Source organism: Kogia breviceps, chromosome 1, assembly GCF_026419965.1.
Source record: "Kogia breviceps isolate mKogBre1 chromosome 1, mKogBre1 haplotype 1, whole genome shotgun sequence".
NCBI lineage: Eukaryota > Metazoa > Chordata > Mammalia > Artiodactyla > Physeteridae > Kogia > Kogia breviceps.
In genome coordinates, this window is record NC_081310.1 from 26484279 (window position 1) to 26500325 (window position 16047).

Here is a 16047-nt window from a genome sequence, read left to right on the forward strand (position 1 = left end):
CATTTTTAATATTTGTTCCTCTTCTTGTGCTTCAACCATTAGATCTGTTCCCAGCAAACTTACACTGAATTCTTTTTTTTTTTTTGCGGTACATGGGCCTCTCACTGTTGTGGCCTCTCCCGTTGCAGAGCACAGGCTCCGGATGCGCAGGCTCAGCGGCCATGGCTCACGGGCCCAGCCGCTCCGCGGCATGTGGGATCCTCCCGGACCGGCGCACGAACCCGTGTCCCCTGCATCGGCAGGCGGACTCCCAACCACTGCGCCACCAGGGAAGCCCTACACTGAATCCTTTAGCTGTCCCATAGGGCACCTCACTGTAGAAGACTGTATAAAACTCTACAGGTAAACAAATTTGCTGCATGAAGCAGCATTTAAAATCAGGGTATTTCTGCAACGAGCAGCTTTGAGGAGGAAGAGGATAGGAGGCAAGGAGGGACCGGGAGAAATGATTCTTTTCCCAAACGTTGTGGGACCTGCTCTACGAGCTGTACCAGGTAATTTACATGAGAATAGCTTCAGATGGGAGGGAGGAAGGAACATGGACAGGGCTGGTCATACTTCACCGTGTATCATAATTCATAATATGTACCCATATCTTATATTAAATATCCTTTATATTTAACTGTGTGAGCATTTGATTTTTGACTTAAAGTAATATTTTGTAGACATTTAAGCTAACGTTTGCTAATTTGGGTAGTTCTAATTTCCTTTTGTGTTCTGGAGTCAATATTTTTCCCCCTCGTTGCAGACGTTTCTGTAGTTCGGTGAGAGCCTACGGGCCACCGCCTGTGCTGGTGGTGGATAAGGTGGTCCTAGAGAGGGCAAGCAGCTGGCTCTGAGCAGACACTGGGCTGAGATCAGGTTGCCTTCCTGAAAACCCACATGCAGGGAGTGATGACGTCTTTGCACCATTACTGGGGGAATTACAAACAAAGGGATTCGGTTAGGAAGATGGACTTGGGGCAGGAGCTGGGGTCATCCTACCTTCTTCCATCACCCTGCCCTCAGGCTTCCCGACGTGTCGCTTTTCCCCACCTCACTCTCTCTCCCAACCAACACACACTTGGTCTCAGCGACTCAAGACCGTACACGCCATCACCCATTCATTCATTCATCAGACATTCACCGAGTGCCCACCAAGTGCCAAACTCTTGGATTACACAGATGAATTCAATACCCATCCTGTCCTCAAAGAGCCCACAGTTCAGGTCTCCTCTGCTTATATCACCAGTTGTGAAAAGGGCCCTTCATAAGTTGCTGACATTGGGAAAATAAATAAGTTCTGGGAGTGGAGAGGCACCGGAATCTTCTTGGCTCTCCTGTGGTTGGTGGTGCTTACATCACTTTCCTCACTCCCACGTTGGTAATTGGTTGTAGGAAAGTTCTTTGCGCTTGGGAATGACATAATTTTTTTTCTTTTTTTTTTTTTTTTTAAAAAAGGAATCTATGCAAGTCTCCAATTCTAAAATTCTGCAATTGTATGATTCTAACTTAAATTAGGAAAGCAGGCAGACAGTTTCTGAACATGTTGCCATGGATGTTGTGTTGAGATGTCTGCTGAGTCACATTTGCTGCCATCTGGCATGAAAGAGTGACTGGATTTTGATCTGAGGGCAACTCAAGGTACTTAGAGGGATCTGCTGTCCTTCCAATATTCAGCTGAAATGTCCTAGCACCTTAGCAGACCACCTGCCAGATAAAATACAGTATATTAAAAAATATGAATAATTTTTTTAGTGTAAGTATATCACACGTGGAATACTTTGGGATGTACTTATACGAAAAAATGATCCGTTGTTTATCTGAAATGCAAATTTAACTGGTGACTTTTTTTTTTTTTTTTTTTTTCGGCCTAAATCTGGCAGCCCTGGCAGCATCAGCATCCACCTATAATCTGTGATCTTGGGAACATTTCGGTACAGGTAATACTGCACAAAAGTATCTATCAGATAGTAAGAAAGTTTTCAGTCAGTCAGGTCTGCCTCATGTTGCACTGAACGTTCTGCACTCTAAGTCCCTCCTCACATTTTACTGTTTGTGGAGCTTTGATTAATGTTTCTCTTTCCTGCACTACTAATGAAGTGACAAACAACCATTCTATTAAAATCCTTGAAATGTCCATAAATGTAATTTATATTTCAATTAGCAGTCAGTCACTTACATTTTGAAAAATAGGCTTCTCTTGACTAAATAATATTTGGTGAAGTTTCAATGTACAGTAATTTATGAGTACTTTTTGGCTTTGTTTTTCTTATCTGATAAAATAGCTCTGGAATTTACGTGAGGTCAGGACCTTTTAACTCAAGCACACGCCAGGAGCTATCCCCAAATACCAGATTTTTCTACAGTTCATCTTTGGTTCTCATTAGCCTTGGAGTATTTGTAACTATACCCATTCATCATCCTTTCTTTTGAGACCTGGTGCCTCTGCAAGGAAGAAGGAAATATACAGCCCTACATTCTTGCAAAATTTATAGGCTTTGGGTGAGTTAAGATATCTGGTGAAGATAAATGGAGAACATGAGAGTTTTGCAAAATCCTTAAGATTATTAGGAACTCGTATGCAGAAGGCTTTCTTTCCCAATTCCCTCTTTGCAAGGGACTGAGAAAGGACTGATTTAAAATATACAGTGCATATTTTTTTTTTTTGGTGGCACGCGGGCCTCTCACTGTTGTGGCCTCTCCCGTTGCGGAGCACAGGCTCCGGACGCACAGGCTCAGCGGCCGTGGCTCACGGACCCAGCCGCTCCGCGGCATGTGGGATCTTCCCGGACCGGGGCACGAACCCGCGTCCCCCTGCATCGGCAGGCGGCCTCTCAACCGCTGCGCCACCAGGGAAGCCCTACAGTGGATATGTGATGTCCCTTATCTTTGTAAAGTGTAGATCTGAACATACTATTAATACTTGACTACATAGATGCTTCCAGTGGTTCCCATCACCTATGGGAAGAACTGTAAAAATCGAAGGAGAGCAGCCTGTTGCGGACCAAGGCCCAACAGGGCTGTGAGGAGAAGAAAATAGGACGTGAAGTTGAGGATGATGCAACAGAAAGGGAGGTGCTGATGATGCAGGAGAAAGAGGATGGTGCAAGAGAGACAGACAGCCTTGGTTAGGTGAGAAAGGGAGGGGAGGTTGGCAGTAGCAGAAGGAATGCTGTTTGCACGGTAACCAGCTGGAAGGCAGAGTATGTGGAATAGATGCAGCTAAGTTGGTGGTGTTATGAATGTAAAGACAGGGTAATTCTCTTTTCATGGCACCTCTCTTCTTTACTATGCGTGTAATAAATATCAGCTGAGAGCAGCGGGGGAGATCTGAGATTTGAAGAAGTGCGAGTGGTCAGTGTGGAGAGTTGGCAGGTGCGCAAACGCAGGGAGCGTAGGGGGGAGTGTGTGGCAAGGTTGGCTTCCCTTTAGAAATGCTCAGCGTAAGGAGAAGTCGTCACCTGCGTGGTCTGAGGCAGAGTGATATTGGAACCCACCTCCCAGGAGCCCGTGACTTAGCAGCACGCTTCCCTGAAGGTCAAAAAATCGATCTGATCTGTGCCATACTGCTCCGTTCCCCACTGAATTGACTTGTCGTTAGAACACATGCTGCCTTTTCCTCCCCTTTGCCTTTCCTGGGCCTTCTCGCACTCCGTTACCCCTCTAGCTCTCCCTTGGTCGTTCATTGATCACTCGGCAGCAGCAGGCATTGGTCTGTGTGCTGGGAATTCAGCTGTGAACAAGGCAGATGAGGGCCCTGGAACAACTGTTCTAAGAAGGGGTAGCAGCCGTAACCAAGGAAAAACAACTGCACACAGTACTTTCAGATACCAAGTGCTGTAAAGTCAATAAACTGAGGCAGTGAGGTCCCTCTGAGGACAGGACCTTGGAGTTGAGGCCCGAAGGGCAGGAAAAAGCTGGCCAGGGGGCATCTTCTGTGCCTTGTGGGGAAGAGGAGACTATAGATGAAAGAGCAATCCTGCGGGAGTGGGTGTTAGCGTGGGGTGAGGAAGCCCTCTTGACATTTTTGTTCAGGTGATTAAAATGTTTCCATCCCATCAAGGAAGAAATCTCTCTCTTCTTCCTCCTTCTCTCTTCAAAGCTCTTGTTTCAGTAAGGCAAGCAAAGAACAATAAATAAGGAAATCTTTCTCTGATAAGTTTCACCCAGAACTTCCCTTGGCTCCTGTTTTTCCTCCTATCTTACCTGGGTATGTTTGATTCCTATCTTACCTGAGGATCTTTTTCACCTTTTCTCCCTGGTGTCACACCCTGAATGGAAAGATAGCCGCAGCTGTGGGTGAAGGTGGGCTGGAAGGCTGGAGGTACCAGGTTGTCTGTGTGCTTGTTGGGTGGGACCCAGAGGAACTTAGGTTTCATTTGCAGCCATAACATCGCTATATGGACTTTTCCCAGTTGGGGGAAAGGAAAACAAACCAGGAAGGCTAAAAGAGGTCGCATTCTTAGGCACTCTCAAAATTGACTCTCCTCCTCATTTCTGACAAATATCATAGAGAACTTAGCTTAATTCCAAACACTGGGTTGCCCAACTGGAAGTCCCGAGCAGGTACCATTCCAAGAAAAAATTTCATTTGCCAATTATATTTCCCCTTGAGGGATTTGAGAGCCAGAAGGGATCTTGGAGCTTGTCTTGGTCACCCAGGGCGGTACCTTGGTTCTCCTTCTGTGGCAGTGCTTTGTCTGGATGACTTGGTGCAGGCAGAGCAGACTGGCCCCTCTCGTACTACCATAGTGCACTGCTTCCCGATCTTTTTCCACCTCACAGGACCCGTAGAAAATGATCACCTGGGCAAGGCAAATTGGGGTTCATAGACAAGGTTGCTCAAGGCTAGAGATGGGAAGGGGAGTCTGGGTTGGGGCGGATGCGCGGAGCAGGGGGTTTGTATCTTGGCACATGTAGAATCCATTGGTGGCATCTTTTTTAGGAAACACTCCTGGTAGATTGTAGTCCTTTACTAGATTGCGGGCCCCTTAACAGTAGGCTGTGTTTAGTTGTTCTTGAATGCTTTAGGCCCTTGAAAAATTCTTTACAGCTGGGAGAGAGCCCAGGAATATGGTTGCCTTAAATGCAACAAGGATCTCTTCAGTGAGAAATAACTACAGAGAATTCTTGCTAAGCCTCATTGATAAATTACATCTTTGGGCTGCCTGGAGTCACACAGCTCAGGTTGGAGTTCCAGTTCAGCCACTTATTGGCTGTTCCATCCTAAGCAGGTTGCTTTATCTCTCCAGGGCATTTCCTCATCTGTGCAATGAGCATAACACTATTTGGTATGTGACAGAGTCCAGACCCTACCCTAGAGCTATCTGACTTAAAAGCCCTTGCTCTAAGTCACTCTTTTATGAACACAAACACATTTATAAGATGCTGGAAAAGTCAGAGGTTGCATTTTGGGGGGAAAGATTTTGTGGGTTAGTTTAAAATATTGTCCAATAATGCCTGGATTTGTAAAGCAGTTGAGAGTCATCATATCAATGCATGATTGGGCGTACTACTATGTTTTAGAGTTACAAAGGTGGTCAAAATAAAGATGGTATGAAAAAGTAGGAGAAGGAGTGAGCCTGATGATTTCTTAAGGTTTTTGTGGTTGTTAACTTAGCAGAAATGAAAATGAAGTAAGAATTCAGCTTGGTTACAAATCAATTTATCTAAAGAGCCCCCCTCCCCCCCCCAATAATATTAGACTTGTTTCTTGCGTCTACTTTCCCAGTTTTGATTGGGGCTGAGTCTCATGAGAGTGAGGGTCCACTATGCTGGATTTAAAATGGTTGTTGGGAGAAGACAGTAGGAAGTGATACCTGATTTCTCCACAATAGATATTGATTGCTTTGGTAGAAATTAGCATGATTGAGACTTGCCTTAAGATGAATAGCACCAGAAAATATGTCCATTTCCTTATTTTCTTTTTTTAGTATTAGAGGAAACTGTCTAAATATTTGCCCTGAGGAAATCTGATGATTCTAAAAGCTTCTCTGAAAGAAGTTGAACAAACATTCTAATGTAGTAAATTTGGGAAAATATTTCTGACACTTTAAAGGCTGTAATATTAACAACAAATATATATATATATATACACACACTCACACACACACATATATATAAATATATATATGAAGGAGAGGGGAGTGCTTTGTAAAGTTTGTGAAGTGTATGTCCCTTAAAAGTATGTATTAAGTTATGCATTAAGCATTTGTTTTAAAAAAAATTACCTTTCCCAACTAAAGGAACCTGGCTGAGAGACCAGCCAGATTCTACATTTCGCAAGAAAATCAAGTCCTAGAAATATTGCACTTCCTTTTGAATGTTGGTGCCAGAGATACATCAAAGATACGGGGGGAACATCTTACCAAGGTCTCCCTATAATTTGAACTGAAGGGTTCTATCTGATGTTTTTTTTGGTCGGACCCAACATCCTGGGTAAACTGAAATCCCAGCTACTCCCTTTGGAGAGTGTCAGGGGAGAAGTACCTCCTTAGAATGATAAGTCTTCTGATAGAAGAAAACTGCTTCTTTTGGTTGGTGGAAATTTCCATTCCCAGGAGACGTATTCATTTTTACCTCAATGTAGCTTCCTCTTGGTTTTGTGATTGAGTTATTTTTAGTGAGTTACCACACTTCTTCTCATTCCCTGCTTAACTCTGTTGCATCTTTTACTTCTCTTTCTCCATGAATTAATTCCCACAGCTCTTTCCTTCAACCCGTCATACACTGAGGAATATTTTAATTTTTTTTATGTTCCTTTTGAAAAAGAGGGAAATATCTGGTTTGTCTAGAAATGAGGTATCAGACCTGCCCCAAATCAGATGTTTGATTCCAGGCTTATATTTGTGTGTCTTAGAACACAATTTGAATTTATTAACTATTTTCTTAGATGGTTATTCTTATTCGACCTAAAAGACCCAATTCAAAAACAAGAGGGCAGTAGCAGTGTTGTGTGCTGATTATGTGCCAGTGCTGTGCACATTGATGACTTCATTTATGATAACTGATATCATCCCCATTTTACAGATGAGTAGGTAGAGCTAGTTATCTTAACCGCTGTGCTTATACTGTCTAGTAAAGGTACAATTCTGAGCTCGTTGGAAATTTATTTGTGTAGTGAAAGCTGCTATAAACCCAAGATAGTGTTCAGTTCTTTTGACTCGGTGTAGAAGATGTTAAAGCATTTGACAATAGTAAAAGAAATGTATAGGCCCATTTTGCAGGGCTTCATGTCCAGCAGGTACTGATGTTTATAGAGGCTGATAATCATTGGTAACATTATGAGTAGATATCAGTGAATGTCACAGCCAAACTCTTGTACTCCATTCAGTTATATTGTGGTTGATGGATGGAACAGTCCTAGTAGAGGGCACCATGGATTTTTAGGTCAAATAGAATCCCAACTTTTCCCCTACTCTTGGATGACCTTGCAAGTTACTCACCCCTTCTAACCTCAATATATTCATGTGAAAATGGGAATAATAATACCTCATATTGCTATGGTGATGATTAAATTAAATGGGAAAATGTACATAAATTGCTTAGAGCCTTACATATAATGTTCAGTGGAATGGCAGTTGTGAATAATAGTTGTCATAATCATTCAATAGAATCTCTGAGCTGAGAAGGATCTTAGGGTCAGATGGACTTAGTACCAGTTCTCCTTCTACTAGCAGTGACTATCTATAGCCAGGCCCCTAGCCTCTCTGAGTTTCTATTTCCTCATCTGTACAACGGAGATAATATTTAACTGGGGATTATGAAAAAGATTATATGAAATGTGACATCTGTAAAGTATTTAGCACTGATTAACCCTCATAAATGGTGGTTACCTCCTTCGTTTAAGCCGATAACCTGTGGGGACAGGGCAGCTCTAGCTACAATTGTTAGAGCTTTACTAACACGGAACCTTAGTTTCCCTGTGACATTTGCCAGTTTGGCTCTAATCCCATGATCTGATTGGGAAAGTTATTTTTGCTCTCTGGGTCATGATTTTGATTAGATCTAGAAATATTGTTAGGACCCTAACCCACTTGCTTGATTGTTAAGATTAAAATTCTTATTCTTCTGCTGTTGATCTTTATCTCCGTCTTCCTGGATACCTTCTGTGCCGAACAAAAATATTTGTGTACGTGAAAAAAAAAAAGTTCTAAAGCAGAGGAATGTGACAGGCAGCGTATCAGTGGATTGGACGGTTGAGGGCTCTGTGTGGTTGTTGCCTGTGACTCAGAATTTAATATGGAGATCAACATTTTAAATAATTTAATGCTGAGTGTGACATTTTAATTTATTTGATCTCTGCTCCGCTCTCCCTTTCTGTCTGCCTTCATATGAAGCGCTATAGTTTGAAGCCAGTTAATAACAATAGTGTTATGCTGGGCTTTGAATGTGAAGAAAACATGAATAAACCAGCTAAATAAAGCATTTTCCTGAACAGAGTTCCCCTGCTTGCAGGATCTTCCCCGAGGTTTAGGTGCAAAATCCCTTCATCATATACTTAGCGTTTCTACTCCTTACGTGCAATTTTATTTGATTTCTGTGGGCTCTTCCTGTGTGCCCTGCATAAATAGCTCTGGGTGCGATTATTATGTGTAATGTTAGATCTTACCTAACCTGCTTTTCAATGTTTTGGAACTGAGAGTGCAATAGCTGTTCTGATGTGAATAGTTATCTGGTTTTAAAATCCAAAGTTGTTTTCGACACTGGTTGCCGGATTTTATATTCCACCGGCTAACAAGTCTATAAATAGATACCATGTTAACTTTCCTCCCTTCTGTCTCAGAAGGAGACTTCGTCTCCAGTAGCGATCGTCATGAGCACATACCCAGTGGTGGGCTCCTGGAGCCCTCACAGCAAGATTTCCTTTATAAACACTGTACCTGTAAAAGATAGTTTGACTGCTTGGTGTTCTTGCAGGAGCATTGGGAGAATTCTTCACCCCAAGTTATTTTCCCTGCTAATTACACTGTTGGACATTTATTCCTCTGGGGTCCACAGCTCTCCTGCCCACCGTTCATGTTTCCTTGGAGGGCCAGTACTTAAGTCCCTAGTACTTGATTATTCCATCATGACCCTTTAACTATCCCCCTTTTCCAGAGCTGCAGAAGGGATGGGTTCCCACCGGTCTGGAGTCCCTGGAATGTGGGGGTATCAGGCACTGAAATCCAAGCAGCGCCTGAAGTGCCTGGGTTCCACTGTGTTCAGAGTCTTTGGGCAGGAAGGGAGAAGGCCCAGTCCCGAGGCTGAGGCTGTATATACGGGCAGCATTTTCCACAGTGATCAGAAGTACACCACAGCCTTCTAGGATGAGCTGGTAATTGAAAATTCTTTCAGTTAAACAAAAAATACTGCTTATGGGTGGGTGCGGGGAATGTACAGCCTCCTAAAATGCCTTCCATCCCAATTTGTTTAACTTGTATCCCTTTAGAGGGCTCTGCCTCCCAGTGAGGGAGTTCTGGAAAAGAGATGCCAGGGCCCAATCAGCACAGTCTCTGCAAAGGATTCTGAATCTTTTACCTACATCCATCTGTCCTCTTGCTTATCTTTATCTACTCTCAAAATGGACTAGGTTCCAGGGGCCCACTTACTAGCTGTGAGACTTTAGGGAACATTACTTTTGAACCTGATTTCCTCATGTAAAAATGAATAGGTAGCCTACATTCCTACCGTCCACCTCGCAAGGTTTTTAGGAGGAAGCTGAGGATAGTGCTACATCCAAGCATTTGACAAACACACGATGAACGTCAAGTAGTGGTTTGTGCTAGTATCGTACAAAGGCGTAATATAGTTTCCTGTCTGGGGAGGTAAAGAGAGCACTCTTCCAAGCAAAGAAGATTCCGTCTCACCTGTCATATCCTCAGTGTGTAAACACCTAGTATGGTTACAGTATTTGTTCAGTGGTCATGTGTAGCGTGCCTTGTGCTCTAATATTATATGTGACTCCGTGTGGGATGATAGCATGATGGTGGATGTGTACCACCATAGGTGTGGAAAGAGCCTCCCAGCAGAGATAATGTTTGAGTTAAGCCATGATGGATGAGTAAAGTTTTATGAAGAATTTAATATGTTACCCAGGTTTTTTTGCATTTCACCGCGAGCTGTCACAGGTCTCTGGACTGGCATCTGAGAAGCCCTCCTTGATTTTTAACTTGTCCATTAATCCTGATAAAATAATCTCGCCAATGTGTTTATAAATGTTTTTAGCAGGCTTGTTTTCAGATGAAAGTTTTCAGAAATATAAAATTTTATAATGAAAAACCTCTTAATTTATATGAGCCCCCCTTTTTAACCTGATACTACTGCACTTTAAATTAAACCATGCTTTGTTTTTATTTAGGCCTGGCATTTGTTCCTAATGGAAGGGTAATTATAGTGCACAGGAACACACTCAGTGAATCGGAACATACTTGCTATAGATGTTCCAATAGAATTTGTTCTTTTGGGGCTGGGACAGGAGAAAAGTCACAGACAATGAGACAGATTTTCCAGAGGGCAGGTTGACAGAATGAATGTGACCCTTAGGGGGCATCAGTTAATGGAGATCTGTTTCTTACGGGTGCATTTTGTAAAATGAAAGCTTTGGTCCCTAGAAAAGAGTGTCACGTGAGGATAATAGTGAAAATTAATTAAAAGGGTATACATAACCTTAGATCTTGCTCCTTATTACTGTTTTACTGTGATAATTACATCAATGTTATATTATTGGCTAAATATTTCCCTTGTGGGGTTGAGGGATGTCATTATATGGACTTTGTGTTTTTAAGACAAAATTGTTACCCATATGAGTTATATGGTAGGGCTCCTCTTCCATGAATTTTCTTGAGAGATTAATTCTTTAAGCATAGAAACTTCTAATTCTGAAAATTTTAATGATAGACTTTTTAAAAATCAGGAAGTGCTTCACACTTTTCATCAAAGTAAATGCAAAATAATGTAGTCTTTTCTTCTTTATGACTTTAGGATTATCATGATAGGTGCCAGTTATTACCTTGAACGCTCTGGAGAGATGCTCAGGGCGGCTTGAAATGGTCCGAGAGAGTGGTGCTTTATGAGTAGAGGAAGCAGTTGCTTTTTATATTTTTGTTTCTTTTTTCATCATCCACTGTCTTTTATGCTGTGCTTTTTACTCTTCCTCAACCTCACCTTTTTCACTGGCTTCTTTGCCATAGCAGATAAGCATGATTTGGCAGCTCCCTCTTTTACAAAATCCTGCTTGTAGATCTCCTCTAGGAACTCAACACCCCCTTAGGAAGTATTCTTGCCAAAATATTGACCCTGAATTAATCAAACCTCTATATTCGAGTGCCAGTATATAGGACATAGAGGAATAAAGTGAATGTTAAATGATCTGTCAAGGATGCAATCAGCAAAATTAAACAAAACAAAACAACTTTACAGAATAAATGACGAAAGGGGTAGGAAAAAAAAAAAGAAGAAGAAAGACGTTCATGGAACCTATAGATGAAAAGAGATTCGTCAGCCAGTTACAATGAAAGTGTAGACCTTATTTGGATCCTGATTTAAACAAACTGAAAACACAATGAAAAAAATATGAGGCAATTGGGGAAACTTGAACACTAACTGGATACTTGATTTTAAGGATTTATTATTACTTTTTAAGATGTGATAGTGCTGGCATGGTTATGTTTGTTTAGTGTGGACTTTTATAGATAGATGCTGATATTTAGGAATGAAATGATATGAGTTTATAATTCTCGAAGTTCAGACATAGGTTACAAGGGGCACCATTCTACGGTTCTATTTTGACTATGTTCGAGATTTTCTATAAAAACTCTTTAAAAAAAACACCACCAAACTAAAACTACTTTGAAGCCCAGTTCTGTCTGTGTATACAACCTGTTATTTCATGGGCATTTCTAGAAAGAGTGATGTGCAGTCACTGTAGAGGCATAATTTTTCTTGACAGCTCTTGCAGTTTCTTCTTCTGTGCCCTGTTTCTTAACCGTCTCCATCTAAGACCTCTTCTCTTCTTACTTTATACTAGGAATACTTAATCTGTGAGTTCATAGATGAACTTCCTCTAAAATATCGTGCCTTTTCTGTATTTGCAAATGTGCATGTTTTAGGGGTTAGGCTCTTGACATTGACCAGAGTTTTAAGGGTCCCTGTGATTCTAGAAGGTTAACAACCACCCCGCTGGCCACCGTGCTCCACAGTCACGTTCATGGGGCTGTCTTCTGCTTGCCCATTTCGCGGCTCGGATCTGATCACTGGTCCGCAACTCTGTCCTGCGCTTCAGTCCTGTCCATTCATTTGTCTGCTCTTTATCTCCACCAGCACCTCAAAGATGACATGTTGGGTGATAGTTTTACGATTTACCCGGTTGTGCTTCATGCCAAATACCTCTGAAGTAGCCTAGATTTCACTTTCTTCCTTACATGAACATCTGCACCGAAATAATCATCCAGCTCCCATGATTTTACCTCTTAAATGATATTTTGTGTGTGTGTCCTTTTCTTATTTGGTACAGTGGTGGTTTTTTTTTGGTTTTGTTTTTTGTTTTTTTAAACATCTTTATTGGAGTAGAATTGCTTTACAACGGTGTGTTAGTTTCTGCTGTATAACAAAGTGAATCAGCTATATGTATACATACATCCCCATATCCCCTCCCTCTTGCGTCTCCCTCCCACCCTCCCTATCCCACCCCTCTAGGTGGCCACAAAGCGCCGAGCTGATCTCCCTGTGCTGTGCGGCTGCTTCCCACTAGCTATCTATTGTGCATTTGGTAGTGTGTATATGTCCATTTCACGCTCTCACTTCGTCCCAGCTTACCCTTCCCCCTCCCCGCATCCTCAAGTCCATTCTCTGCGTCTGCGTCTTTATTCCTGTCCCGCCCCTAGGTTCATGAGAACCTTTTTTTTTTTAGATTCCGTACAGTGTTTTGATTTGGACATGCACCATCTCTCATCTGGCTCCTAGCGTACCACTGGAATCCTCTTCCCAACCTTCTTGCCCTCAGCCCAATCCCTTCTGTTCCCAGAAATGATGTTACTAACACAAAAATCTGATAGTTTCACCTCTCTGTTGACATCAGTGGCTTACAAGGTCTTACAAGGCTCTTCATTATCCAGCCCCTGTCTCCCTAAGCAGCCTGATTTCCTGACACTCCTCTTCAGGCATATTTAGAGCATGACATACTCATCAAATCTCCTGAGCTTTGCTTTTATATTCACTCTGCCTGGAGGTCCACACCCCTTCCACCAGCCTATCTTACTCATCAACATGGGAAGTACGGCTTTGCCCTTCGAGTTGTTAGGATAACTCCTCTCAGAGGCATCCCAGATGTTCCTCTTAGAGCACTTGGGAGCTTCTCAAATACTCACTCCGCCACTTGCACAAACTGCCATTAAGTGGTGTTTTTTTTTTTTTTTTTTTTTTCCGGTATGCGGGCCTCTCACTGTTGTGGCCTCTCCCGTTGCGGAGCACAGGCTCCGGACGCACAGGCCCAGTGGCCATGGCTCACGGGCTTAGTTGCTCCGCGGCATGTGGGATCTTCCCGGACCGGGGCACGAACCCGTGTCTCCTGCATCGGCAGGCGGATTCTCAACCACTGCGCCACCAGGGAAGCCCAGTGGTGTTGTTTTTAATTGCCTTGTATTTGTTTATAGGCTATAAGCTAACCTGTTATTACCTTTGTAGCGTCTTTTATACTCTAGCTTTTGCCCAGTCCTGAGCGCGTGAGTGTTTAGTAAGTGGTTGCTGATTGCAGGACCTTGGTCCCCAGAGACCTTTCCTTCATGTGGGTGCCACTTTGAGCTCTTTCAAGGAGATATTGGCAGGGAGACCACAGGGCTCCTTTTCCTCTTGGATCCCATTTCCTGAAGAGAGAGGTGTCCTGAGTGGCCACCGGGAGGGGTAGGTGGGAGACTGTTTTAAGCACCGGTTTTTCTTTGGTGACTTGATTATTTCCCTCTCTTTCTAGGTTCCTCTGTTCTCTCCCATTTCTTCTCTCCTTTTTAAAAATTGAAGTATAGTTACTGTACAATATCAGATGTTACAGGTGTACAATATGGTGATTCACAGTTTTTAAAGGTTATATACTCCATTTATAGTTGTTATAAAATATTGGCTTAGATCCCTGTTCCCTCCCATTTCCTAGTGACCCCTTTAAAATATGAGTAAAGGGTTTGAAATAAGACTGCTGTCTTCCTAAACATCTTGCCTACATATATGTATTTTTTAAATGAATTAGGGTGATTGAATTTTATTTTCAACTTATTTTGTAGTATTTTTAGCAATGAAAATTGGAGTTTAACTACTATCTTACTACCCAGGAGCCACTGAACTCAATATTGATAGTGGAGCCGTTTTCCCAGAAAAATTATTAGTTAAGTATTCTGAGAGCAGGTTTAGTCAGAAAAGGCTTTGTCCATGATCACAACATTATCTCAAAATTAAGATCTCTATTGCTAATATTTTTATAAGCCTACATATTAGCAGCTGTGAGTTTATCTCTAACTGTGTTATCTCCATATGGTTTTCCTTCAGCGTTTAGTGACCTCATCCTGCCAGGTCCATGGTGGAGAAGGCAGGATCTGCTAGCCCTTAGTCATGACAATAGGAAAGCAAGGCTCACACTGGATTTGGGACATCACATAAAAGCCTTTCTGTCTGGTGTGTGGGGTGTGGGTAAGACAGAACACAAGATGGAGGGAGGTATCTTTATGGTAGGATCAGGGTGTGTGGTGTCTTCAATTCCAGGCGTATGAGTCACTTGTTTAGAAGACAGCCCAGTGAGGTCGTAGGTGGATGCCTAGTACATTCATGGAGGGGATGGTGCACAGAGGTTGTATGCAAGTTTTATTGCTCAGGGTTCCATCAGAGAAGCACCCCTTTACTAGATGCCCTGGGGTCAGTGAAATGCAGAGCACGGGCTCCACAGGCCTCTCTGGGACCCTCCAAGCCCAGTGCTCCTCCAGGCAGGGAGCTCATCACTGCCCTTTCCTGGACTCCCCCAGCCCCGAGTCAGAACGTGCTAGGTGTCTAACCAGTTAACCTGGAGCTCTAAATCAGGGAAGGGTTAATGGTAGAATATGTTGTTAGCCCAACAGTCTGTGCATTTTAATGGATCTCAACAATGCTTTAATACAAAGAGTAAGAAATCTGTGAGTTCTATGGTGACAAGCAGCAGAGGTGAGGTACCTACCTGGTAGGCTGTGGCATGCCCAAAAGGTGTACACGTGTGCACACACACAGACACACATAGCTAGATAAAGGTTACCAACTAAACATGTAACTAAATTGCCTGTCCTTTTCTTTAACTTTCCTGCTCTCTGCTATGTCCATATCAATATTGAACTTAATTAAATTTCATCTGGATGAAAGGCTTTCTAAAGGTCAGGAAGAAAACCTAACTCATTTTTCTGTGCTAATGAGTTCTTTTATTCTTTAAAATCAGAAATGAGGATGGAGAAAAAAAGAAGTGTCAGTTGACTTCTGAATTCACCAGCATAAAAATTGCTTATTAAAGCTCTGAATTCAAAAAATGAATTACACGAAAATAATCGCCATGCCCTTTTCTTTTTAAAATTTTTTATTTTTACCCAATTTGGGGACATTGGTTTTAATCTCAATCTGCTCGTCAACAGTTGTAATATTGTGCTTTGAGGCTCTAAAAAACTCCACACACACACACACACACACACACACACACACACACACACACATACACACACACACACACACACACACACTTCTCTAAAAATGTAGGCATGGGTACACAGTACGTTCAAAAATGAATTAAAAGTTAGCAGCTGAATTTACCCCCAAGTGAGTATCTTGCAGCGCTGGAAGCCTCTTCTGCTCCAAGTTCACAAAAAGGGCATTAGCAAATGATAAGCATCTGAAAGCAGAAGTTTTCCATGTTTATAAACTTCATGAGCACATGCTCCATTGAGTGATTACATCCTTTATAAATCATTTCATTTTTAGAAATAAATGTTAATGTTAGTTTGTTACTGGAGATGAACAAAAGTGCCAGCCCATCCCCAAGTGATCTTTTGCTTTCCCTGGAAGGTGAACTATTTCGTGACATTGAAGTCA

General features: G+C 42.3%; 1 protein-coding gene across 6 annotated transcripts in view; it reads left to right on the plus strand.

The window, feature by feature from the left end:
• The window catches only part of C1H1orf21 (chromosome 1 C1orf21 homolog), a 229090-nt gene that overhangs the window by 42691 nt on the left and 170352 nt on the right, over positions 1-16047 (plus strand). For 2 of the 6 annotated variants that reach the window (XM_067029359.1, XM_067029377.1), the window contains exon 2: positions 1866-1922. The exons of the other annotated variants lie outside the window; for them this stretch is intronic. The gene's annotated coding sequence lies outside the window, so the exon portion shown is untranslated. The remainder of the gene's footprint in view (positions 1-1865; positions 1923-16047) is intronic. 6 annotated transcript variants of the gene reach the window in all.